This window comes from Mustela putorius, unplaced genomic scaffold, assembly GCF_011764305.1.
Source record: "Mustela putorius furo isolate JIRA1106 unplaced genomic scaffold, ASM1176430v1.1 tig00003853_pilon_pilon_pilon, whole genome shotgun sequence".
NCBI classification, from domain to species: Eukaryota; Metazoa; Chordata; class Mammalia; order Carnivora; family Mustelidae; genus Mustela; species Mustela putorius.
In genome coordinates, this window is record NW_025422005.1 from 36,664,163 (window position 1) to 36,676,496 (window position 12,334).

Here is a 12,334-nt window from a genome sequence, read left to right on the forward strand (position 1 = left end):
CCAAAAGAAAGGTCTAGAGGAAATCACATCTAGGGATTTTCTCAAAACAGATAAAGGCAATATACCTGAATAAGAATTTAGAGCAATAATCATTAGAATGCTAGCTTCTTTCAAGGTGAAAGAAGCATAGAAGACACCAGAGAGGAACACCTGGATAACTCAGTCAGTTAAGCATCTGCCATCAGCTCATGTCATGATCTCAGGGTCCTGGGATGGAGTCTTATATTGGACTCCTTGGTCAGTGGAGAGTCTGCTTCTCCCTTTGCCTGCCACTCCCCCTGCTTGTGCTCGCTCTCTCTTTCTGACAAATAAATAAAATCTTAAAAATAAATAAATAAAAAAGAAGTAGAAGACACCAGAGGAAGCCTTGCTGCAGAGGTAGAAAATCTAAAACTTAATTAGGCTGAAATTAAAATATGCTATAAATGAGATGCAAAACCCACTGTATGCAATCACAACAAAGAAGAAGTAGAGGAATGAATAGAAGAGATAGAAGATAAAATTATGGAAAATAATGAGGCTGGAAAGAAGAGAGAAAGAAAACTATTAGATCATGGAAGTAGACATTGAAATCCGCAATTCCTTCAAGCACAATAATATCCATATCATAGGAGTCACAGAAGAAAAGACCAGGAAAAAGGCTCAGAAGGCTAATTTCAACAATGTACAGCTACAAACTTCCCAATCTGGGGAAGGAAATAGGCATTCAAGTCCAAGGAGCATAGAGAACTATCTTCAGAGTCAACAAAAACAGGTCAACACCAAGATATATCACTATGAAACTTGCAAAATGCAAGATAAAGAGAGAATTCTGAAAGCAGCTAAGGACAAAAGATCCCTACAAGGGTAGACACGTAAGGTTAGCAGCAGAGTTGTCCACAGAAATCTGGCAAGCGGGAAAAGAGTAGCATCATATAGTGAATGTGCCAAAGGGGAAAAAGATGCAGCTAAGAATATCTTATCCAGCAAGGCTGTCATTCAGAATAGAGGAGAGATAAAGAGTTTCCTAGACAAGAGAAGTTGTAAATACAAACCCAGGCCTGCAAGACCTATGAAGGAGGACCCTTCGAGCAGGAAGGAGAGGCCACAATCAAAACAACAACAACAACAACAACAACAACAACAATAACAACAACAACAACCTAGAAAAGAACAGAGGTAATCTACAAGAACAGTGCCTTTACAGGTAATGCAATGGCTTTAAATTCATACTCATCAATAATTGCTTTGAATGTAAATGCACTAAATGCTCCAATCAAAAGACATAGTGTATCAGACTGGATTTTTTTTTAAAGCCCCATTAATATGCTGCTTACAGGAGACTCATTTTAGACACAAAGACACCTCCAAATTGAAAGAGAGGGGAATAGGGAACCATTTATCATGTTAATAGACATCAAAAGAAAGCTGGAATCATCATACTTATATCAGACAAACTAGATTCTTTTTTATTTTGTTTTTTATTATGTTCACTTAGCCAACATACAGTACATCATTAGTTTTTGATGTAGTATTCAATGATTCATTAGTTGCATAAAACCCCCAGGGCTCATCACCACACACACACCCTCCTTAATATCTGTCACCCAGTTACTGCATCCCACCACTGCCCTCCATTCGGTAACCTATAGTTTGTTTCCCAGAGTCCATAGTATCTCATGGTTTATTTCCTTCTCAGATTTCTTTCCATTCAGTTTTCTCTCCCTTCCCCTCTGGGTCCTCTGAACTATTCCTTAACATCCACATACAAATCAAACTATATGATAATTGTCTTTCTCTGCTTGACTTATTTCACCTAGCATAATCCCCTCCAGATCCATCCATGCTGATGCAAATGATGGGTATTCATCCTTTCTGATGGCTGTATAATATTCCATTGTGTATATGGACCACATCTTCTTTATCCATTCACCTGCTGAAGGACATCTCAACTCCTTCCACAGTTTGGTTATTGTTGACATTGCTGCTATGAACATTGGGGTGCATGTATCCCTTCTTTTCACTACATCTGTATCTTTGGGGAAAATACCTAGTAGTGCAATTACTGGGTCATAGGGTAGGTAGATCTATTTTTAATGTTTTAAGGAACCCCCATGCTGTTTTCCAGAGTGGTTGTATCAGTTTGCATTCCCACCAACAGTGTAAAAGTGTTCCCCTTTCACCAACATTTCTCCAACATTGTTGTTTCCTGTCTTATTCATCCTCTGCCATTCTAACTGGTGTAAGGTTGTATCTTATTGTGGTTGCAATTTGTATTTCCCTGATGGCTAGTGATGTTGAACATTTTCTCATGTATCTGTTAGCCTTTTGTATGTCTTCTTTGGAGAAAGTCTGCTCATGCCTTCTGCCAATTTCTTGACTGGATTTCTTGTTTTTTGGAGGTGTTGAGTTTGATAAGTTCTTTATAGATCTTGGATATCAGCCCTTTGTCTCTTATGTCATTTGCAAATATCTTTTCCCATTCCGCGGGTTGTCTCTTAGCTTTGTTGACTGTTTCCTTTGCTGTGCAAAAGCTTTTTATCATGATGAAGTCCCAAAAGTTCATTTTTGCTTTTTTTTCCCTTGCCTTTACAAACTTGTTTTGAAAGAAGTCGCTGTGGCCAATGTCAAAGAGGTTGCTACCTATGTTCTCCTCTAGGATTTTGATGGATTCCTGTCTCACATTTAGGTCTTTCATCCATTTAGATGTGTATGGTGTAAGAGAATGGTCCAGTTTCATTCTTCTGCATGTAGTTGTCTAATTTTCCCATCACCATGTATTGAACTGACTGTCTTTTTTCCATTAGATAGTCTTTCCTGATTTGTCAAAGATTACTTGAACATAGAGTTTGTTGGCCTGGCAGAAAGGGCTACTTAAAATGGTGAAAGTTCCCACCACAAGACCTGAGCTCAGACAGGAGAACAAAGGCCCAAGCAGGAATCTGAGACCCTCCCGCCCCGGGCTCCAGTGGACCAATGGGACCCCGACAAGCAGGCGAAATATCCAAATAAGGGAAACTTGCCAAAAGACCCCCAAGCTCTCCCCTCGAGACCCCTTAAAAGCCCCCTCCTCCCTGCCTTCGGCGCGACTTCCGCCACTCTGCTTTCCAGAGTCGTGGATCCTCGTCGGAGGGTGCCCACCTCCTCCCGGCACAACTTTCCTGGCTCCCCTTCTCCTGAGCCCTGAAACTTCACCGGAGAGTGTTTTTAATAAATCTTGCCTTGCACCCACTTTGCCTGGTGTTGTGTTTATCTCCCCGGAAAAAACTTTACATTTGGTGCCGAAACCCGGGAAGGAGATTGAGCCCCCACACAGTAGGGAGGCTCTCTCCTTTCCCAGGCTGGACCGGACCTGCCTTTCCGAATGCCACTTCCAAAGCTGTGGTGAGTTTCCCCGATTCCGCGCCTCCTTCCAGAAAGCCCTGCCCTAATCGCGGCCGCATCAGGGTGGGCCCCACCGGTCACCAGGTGACCTCCGTGACTCCGAGAGGCTGGGAGACGTCCTAACCTCAACGGCAGTCAACACAGTTTTTCCACAACCCAGTGGTGGATGAGGGGACGCCTTCCTCCAGCCCTTGGGTTGCCCGGCAACGAATCATGGGGACCTCCCAATCCAAATTCAACCCTAGAACATCCCGGGGGTGTTTTAGGCCTGTTGGCCAATCTTAAAACCCTGGAACTGGACCAGGACCTGTGAAAACGACATTACTGTATTGTCACTTGGCCACAATACCGATTAGACAATCAGTCCCAATGGCCTCTGGAAGGCACGTTTAATTATCAGATTTCCATGGACCTAAATAACCTCAGCAGACACCAAGGCAGATGGGCCAAGGTCCCTTATGTCCAGGCTTTCTGGACTCTGCGCTCTCGCCCCTTCCTCTGCTCTCACTGCTCCACCTCACAGGTCCTCTTGGCCCGCTCCCCTCCCCCTACCCTGCCACCCACTGCTCCCAAAGACTCAGACCTCTCCTCCCTGTCTCCTCTCTCTGAATCCCCGGAGAGCTTCACCCACCCATTGACAAGAGGGCCCCTGGTTCCTCCTCCTCCTCCTTACCGCGATCCCTTACCCCAAGGTCCCTTAAGTTCAGGATTTCTGAACCTCGTCTACCCCTCCTTCTCCCCCTCCCCACTCCTATCCGAACTCCTGACAAATTTATCTGCAGTAAACGGGAAACTCAAATCAAAGTTTACTGAAGGTCAAATAGGCTCTTGTTATTTGTTAAAATCTGCTAGCAAAGAGATGACTAGAACTGATGGTTACTTGTGTGTCTCAGAGTTTTAGTGGGTAATTCTTTTTTTTTTTAAAGATTTTATTTATTTATCGGGGCGGGGGGAGAGAGCGAGCACAGGCAGACAGAATGGCAGGCAGAGGCAGAGGGAGAAGCAGGCTCCCCGCTGAGCAAGAAGCCCGATGTGGGACTCGATCCCAGGACGCTGGGATCATGACCCGAGCTGAAGGCAGCTACTCAACCAACTGAGCCACCCAGGCGTCCCTTAATGGGTAATTCTTAAGGTAACTTTCAAAGTCTTTGGTAACCTTTAACAGAATGGGATAAAATACCAGAGCGCTTGTCTCTGGAACTAGGTTTACGCTTTTGAAATCTGTTGGTAAACATCTTTTGTGCTTAATTGAATTCTGTTGTAACAGCCGCAGGGCTACTGTTTGAGCTAGATCCTTTCATAAAGAATGGAAGGGGAGACTGATCACCTCCCATTAGCCAGGGATACCCAAAGGGGAGGGTGTCCAATCTGTTTGAATCTGAAGAGTGCCTGACTGCGTGAATGTGTCTGTAGGGCTCCACCCGCACTAGGGCTCCAAAGCCCTCCCCTGAGTTAGTCTGCCCCCTAAGGGAGGTTGCTGGAGTTGAGGAAGTTCATGCGCCCGCCGGTCTCTCTACAAGACCTTTCCCAAATTGAGAAACATTTGGGCTCCTTTTTGGCCAGTTCTGATAACTGTATTAAAGAATTCCAATATCTGGCCCAAGCCTATGACCTCACCTGGCATGATTTACATGTGGTCCAGACCACCACCCTCACCACAGAGGAGAGGGAATGCATCCAGGCTGCTGCCCGGGAGCATGCGGATCAGATCCAGCTCACTGATGCTGCCATGCCAGTTGGAGCCCGGGCAGTCCCAGCTGTAGAACCAGGTTGGGATTATCAGGATGGCCAAGATGGCCACTGTCACCGCGACTGCATGGTCCAATGTCTCATAGCCAGCATGCGGGCAGCCTCTAATAAGGCCGTTAATTACGACAAGATTAGGGAGATTGTCCAGGCCCCTACAAAAACCCCACCATGTTTCTTAACCAATTGACTGAGGCTTTAACCCAGGACACTCGCTTGGACCCCACCTCTCCTGCAGGGGCCACGGTACTGGCTACTCATTTTATCTCTCAATTGGCACTGGATATACGGAGAAAGTTAAAGAAGGCTGAGGAGGGCCCTCAGACCCCCATTTCTGACTTGGTGAAAATGGCATTTAAGGTCTTTAATTCCTGTGAGGAGGCGGCTGAGCTTAAACGACAAGCCAGATTCCAGCAAAAGGTTCAGTTGCAGACCCCAGCCTTGGTAACAGCCCTGTGGCCGGCCGGCTCCAGGAGCCAGCAGAGAGGGGCAATAAATTGCACCCCCCCCAGGGGGCCTGTTTAAATGCGGGGCCAAGGGACATTGGGTTCGCCAGTGCCCCAATCCAAAGCCGCCAACTTGGCCTTGCCCTCAATGCCATTTGATGGGCCACTGGAAATCTGACTGCCCTAACCTCGGGGTATCTTTGGCGCCTCAACGTGGGGACCCCCCGAGACAGTAAGTCCAGCCTTTCAACTGCTTGGATTGGAGGACGACTGATGAAGCCCAGACTCGGCCACCCCTCTCACCCAGGCTGAGCCCAGGGTTACGCTCCAGGTAGCGGGTAAGTCCATCTCTTTTTTGCTGGACATGGGGGCTACCTACTCTGTTCTGCCTTCCTACTCGGGACTTACTCGAACCTCACCAATTACGGTTATGGGGATCAATGGGACCTCCTCCAATCCTAGGGTGACCCTTCCCCTTACCTGTAGCCTGGATGGGTTCCCCTTCCCCCACTCGTTCCTATGATTCCTTCCTGCCCGGTCCCTCTACTGGGTAGGGACATTCTCCAGAAACTAAGGGCAACTATCTGCCTCTCCCCTTCCTCCCCTCCCTCCACCTCAACCCGTCTCATCCTACACCTCTCCACTCCCTAGACACCCGCTCCAGATGACCTACCCACTGTAGATCCTCGGGTGTGGGACATCTCAGAGCCCATCATCGCTTCCCACCTTACCCTGGTTAAAGTACAGCTTAAGGATAACTCTAAGTTTCCCTCTCGAGCTCAGTTTCCTATTTCCTTGGCCCACCGCCCGGGCCTGAAACCTATCATAGAACGGCTTTAACGTCAGGGACTCCTGATCCCCATCATTTCCCCCTGTAACACCCCATCCTCCCAGTACACAAGCCCTCAAGGGCTTATCGACTGGTACAAGACCTTAGGCTTATCAATGAGGCCATGGTCCCCCTCCACCCAGTCGTTCCTAACCCTACTGTCTCACGTTCCCCCAAACACCTCTCACTTGACTGTACTGGACCTAAAGGATGCCTTTTTCACCGTCCCCTTGCACCCTGATTCTTATTTTCTTTTTGCCTTCACCTGGGAGGATCCTGACATGCATGCTTCTGGACAACTAACTTGGACTGTTCTACCCCAGGGGTTCAGGGATAGCCCTCACATTTTCGGCCAGGCCTTGACTACAGACTTACAGCAGTGCGTCCTTAAGGCCAGTACTCTACTACAATATGTGGATGACCTCCTCCTCTGTAGCCCCTCCCTCTCGGTCTCCCAAGACGACACCTCCACCCTACTTAACTTCCTGGGGGCCAAGGGATATCAAGTCACCCCCTCTAAGGCCCTCAACATGACCTTAGGGCAGCCCATCCTGATCTACTCTCCTGCCGACTCACAGACCTTAGCCACCGATCCCTGGCCCATCTGACTCCTCGTCTCCAGCTATTCCATCTGCTATTCCTAGAAAACCCACATCTCTCTCTCTCTACCTCCCCCCGCTTAAACCCTGCAACTTTACTGCCTATACCCTCACCAAATAAGGGGTGGATCTACATTCAGGACATTCACCTGCCAAGCAATCTGGTGCATACCTTGATTACTGACATCCACCGATCTCTCCATAGTGGCCCATAGGCTCTCCACCAATTTCTTCAGCCATTGTTCTATCATCCTTCCTTATCTAAGTTAATTGAAGTTGTCCACAGAGCTTGCAAAACCTGTTCCTCTGTGAATTCACAAGGAGGAATCCGCAGACCAGGGTCTAACCATCAGCTCCAAGGCCATCAGCCGGGGGAAGACTGGCAACTGGACTTCACTCACATGCCTCACCATAAAACCTTTCGCTACCTATTAACCTTGGTTGATACGTTCACAGGTTGGATCGAGGCATACCCCACAGCTCGGGAAACAGTGGACGTAGTGGCTACAATACTCATCGAGCACATCATCCTGAGGTTTGGATTGCCCCGGACCCTCCAGTCAGACAACGGACCTGCCTTCATCTCCAGTGTAACCCAACAGGTAGCAGAGAGCCTCAACGTAACCTGGAAACTTCACATCCCGTACCACCCACAGTCATCAGGTAAGGTAGAAAATCGTCTTTCCTGGCCTACACTTCTGCCTATGGATCTCACCAGACTCCTGGCTACGCCCCTCGGGCCTTTGGGCTTAAGCCCATTTGAATTACTATATGGCCAGCCCTTTCTTATAAATCATAGCCTTCCGGCCATTTCCCCGTCTCTTTTATCCTATCTACCTTACCTCACCCTACATTGTAGGGATACCCCTCCCTATTGACTGGCCACTCCTCAACTTCAGGGCCACAAATAATACGGTCCATATTGGCCCCATCGGGGGAAACATACCTATTATTAATGTGTCCTCCCCCCTTACCACCGCAGCTGCCATATCACTAACTCCTCCCTCCTATACTGTACTCTCTCGGGAATATTTCTCTCGTGCCCTCAGGGAACCTATCGCTGCCTGACCACTAATGACTCCCTGGGATGTATATTCATTCTACTATCTCCTTCTACCACTATCTACTCTGAATCCCAGCTGTTATCCATCCTATTCCCCCAACACCGTGGAGGAAGGGCTGCCTTCCTCCCATTCATAACAGGGGCAGGAGTAGCCACAGGAGTGGCAACTGGAACAGCGGGGATAGGGACTTCCATGGACTTTCATGACGAACTCTTCCAAGCCCTGGATGATGGCACGGAATGGGTTGCTGACTCCCTCACAGTCCTACAGATGCAAGTCACCAGCCTGGCAGCCTTAGCTCTACAGAACCGACGGGCCTTAGACTTTCTGACCGCTGAAAAAGGGGGGACCTGCCTATTCTCAAATGAAGAATGTTGTTACTTTGTTAACCAATCAGATATAGTTACCTCCAGGATCAAAGAACTCAGCGATCGGATCCAAGCACAGTGGTGAGACACGTCCTCCTGGGGCCTGGACCCCTACACCTGGGTAACCTGGCTGCTCCCTCTGGTGGGACCTGTATGCATAATCCTCCTTCTAGTCTCAGTTGCTTCCTGTCTTTTCCAATACTTGCAGGGTCGCCTACAAGAACTTGCCATCAAACAACTCCTCCTTCAGCCCTACTCTCGCCTGCCCACTTCCGACTACCCCTATGACGACGCCCCTCATCAGCAGGAAGTAGCCAGAACCGAGTCAACGTCCCTGACACCATTATATTAAGCAAAAGGTCGGAATATTGGGCTGGCAGAAAGGGCTACTTAAGATGGTGAAAGTTCCCGCCACAAGACCTGAGCTCAGACAGGAGAACAAAGGCCCAAGCAGGAATCTGAGACCCTCCCACCCTGGGCTCCAGTGGACCAATGGGACCCCGATGAGCAGGCGAAATATCCAAATAAGGGAAACTTGCCAAAAGACCCCTGAGCTCTCCCCTCCAGACCCCTTAAAAGCCCCCTCCTCCCTGCCTTCGGCGCGACTTCCGCCACTCTGCTTTCCAGAGTCGCGGAACCTCACCCGAGGGTGCCTACCTCCTCCCAGCGCAACTTTCCTGGCTCCCCTTCTCCTGAGCCCTGAAACTTCACTGGAGAGTGTTTTTAACAAATCTTGCCTTGCACCCACTTTGCCTGGTGTTGTGTTTATCTAGTCGGAAAAAACTTTAGAGTTGAGGGTCTGTTTCTGGGGTCTCTATTTTGTTCCATTGATCTATGTGTCTGTTTTTGTGCCAATACCATGCTGTCTTAATGATCACAGCTTTGTAATGTAGCTTGAAGTCAGGAATTGTGATGGACCCAGCTTTGATTTTCTTTTTCAACAATCTCCTGGTGATTCAGGGTCTTTTCTGGTCCCATACAAATTTTGGGATTGCTTGTTCCAGCTCGGTGAGAAATGTTGATGGTATTTTGACAGGTATTTCCTTGAAAGTGTAGATTGCTCTGGGCAATGTAGACATTTTCACCATGTTTATTCTTCCAGTCCATGAGCATGGAATGTTTTTCCATCTCTTTGTGTCTTCCTCAAACTCCTACATAAGTGTCCTATAGGGTCTAGAGTATAAATCTTTTACCTCTTTGGTTAGGTTTATTTCTAGGTATCTTATGGTTTTTGATGCTATTATAGATGGAATTGATTCCTTAATTTCTCTTTCTTTGGTCACACTGTTAGTGTATAGAAATGCAACTGATTTCTGTGCACTGATTTTGTATCTTATCACGTTGCCGAATTGTTGTATGAGTTTTAGTAATTTGGGGTTGAAGTCTTTTGTGTTTTCAACATAAAGTACCATGTCATCTGCAAAAAGAGAGTTTGATTTCTTCTTTGCCAATGTGAATACATTTTATTTCTTTTTGTTGTCTGATTGCTGAGGCTAGGACATCTAATATTATATTGAACAAATGTGGTGAGAGTGGGAATCCCTGTTGCCTTCTGACCTTAAGGGAAAACCTCTCAGTTTTTCCCCATTGAGAATGTGGACTTTTCATAGATGGCTTTTCTGATATTCAGGTTGTTCCCTCTATCCCTATATTTTGAAGAGTTTTAATCAGGAAAGGATGTGTATTTTGCCAAATGCTTTTTCTGCAACAATTGAGAGGATCATGAGGGTCTCCTCTCTTCTTTTGCTAATGTGATCTATCACGTTGATTGACTTGCAAATGTTGAACCACCCTTGCAGCCCAAGAATAAATCCCACCTGTTCCTGGTGAATAACCCTTTTAATCTTTTGTTGGATCCTATTGGCTAGGATCTTGTTGAGTATTTTGGCATCCTTGTTTATCAGGGATATTGGCCTGTAATTCTCCTTCTTGATGGGGTCTTTGTCTGGTTTTGAGATCAGGGTAATGCTGGCCTCATAGAAGGAGTTTGGAAGTTTTCCATTCATTTCTATTCTTTGGATTTTTTGGAACAGCTTTAGTAGAATAGGTACGATTTCTTCTTTAAATATGTGGTAGAATTCTCCTGGCCCTGGACTCTTGTTTTCTGGGGTGACATTTTTTTTTTTAAGATTTTATTTATTTATTTGACAGACAGAGATTTCAAGTAGGCAGAGAGGCAGGCAGAGAGAGATGAGGAGATTTTTGATTACTGCTTCAATTTCCTTGCTGGCTATTGGTCGATTCAGATTGTCTATTTCTTCCTGTTTCAGTCTTGGTAGTTTATAAGTATCCAGGAATGCATCCATTTCTTCTGGATTGCCTAGTTTGTTGGGATATAGCTGCTGGTAATAAGTTCTAATAATTGTCTCTATTTCCTTGGTATTGGTCTTGATTTCTCCCCTTTCATTCATGATTTGATTGGTTTGGGTTCTTTCTCTTTACTTTTGGATAAGTCTGGCCAGAGGTTTATCGAAGTTCTTAATTCTTTCAGAGAACCTGCTTCTAGTTTCATCAATCTGTTCTACTGTCCTTCTAGTTTCTATTTCATTGATTTCTGCTCTAATCTTCATTATTTCTCTTCTTCTGCTTGGTTTAGGCTTTATTGGCTCTTCTTTCTCCAGATCCTTTAAGTATAAAGGTCACCTTGTGCATTTGGGATTTTTCTAATTTTTGAGAGAGGCTTGGATGGCTATGTACTTCCCTCTAAGGACCACATTTGCAGTATCCCATAGGCGTTGAGCCAGTGTGTTTTTATTTTCATTGGTTTGCATGAATTGTTTAAGTTCCTCTTTAATTTCCTGGTTGACCCATTCATTCTTTAACAGTGATGAAGTTCTAGAATGTAGGTGAGGTTCGGTGGGCTGGGGTCTGGAGCCAATGACCAAGAAAGAATTCTTGAGACATCTTTGGTGCAAAATGGTGGTTTATTAAAGCACGGGGACAGGACCCGTGGGCAGTAAGAGCTGCTGCCCCAGGTTGTGAGGGATGGCAGGTTTTGTACCCTGTGGTTGGGGGAAGGTGAGGGGAAGGAAGGTTTCAAAGGAGTTTTCATATGCTAAAGAGGCCTACAAGGTGCCAGGATACCGGAGGCCTTGTGGCTTGATCAATGTTCTTTTGGCAAGCTATTCACATTTCTACTATCAAGCGTCTTTGTTAGTGAGAGTTGGGTTTAGAAGAAATTTAACTTTATTTAGGGCTGAGGAACTGAGTTATTTGCCTCTGGAAATTTGTGCTATTGATAAGGTAACTCCTTTGTTTGTATATCTCTAGGACATTTGTAAATCAAGGGAGACTCTGTCTTGCAGGACTGTGATCTCTGCAAGTTAACTATTTTTTTTTATCGTTCATGGCAGTCAGGGGTGCCTGAGGAATGCTACACATATGACTGAGGGGAAGCAGATGGAGAGGGGGTGCAAGGTGCCAGCTTTTGCTTTGTCTTCAGCCAGCCTCCTGCTGCTTCATCAACAGGATTCTTTTTTTTTTAACCTCCAAGTGTGTGCATTCCTTCCAAATTTTCCTTGTTGTTAAGTTCCAGTTTCAAAGCACTGTGGCATGAAAATATGTAGGGAATAATCTCAGTCTTTTGGTATTGGTTGAGACCTGATTTGTGACCCAGTATGTGATCTACTCTGGAGACAGTTCTGTGCACTTGACAAGAATGAGTATTCTGTTGTTATAGGATGGAAAGTTCTGTATGTATCTACAAGGTCCATCTCGTCCAATGTGTCCTTCAAAGTTTTTGTTTTTGTTGATCTCCTATTTAGATGATCTGTCTATTGTTGTGTGTGAAGTTTGAAGCCTCCTACTATTAATGTAGTATTAACAATATTGTTCTTTATTTTGGTTATTGTTGGTTTATGTAGTTGGCTGCTCCCATGCTGGGAGCATAGATATTTACAACTGTTAGATTTTCTTGTTG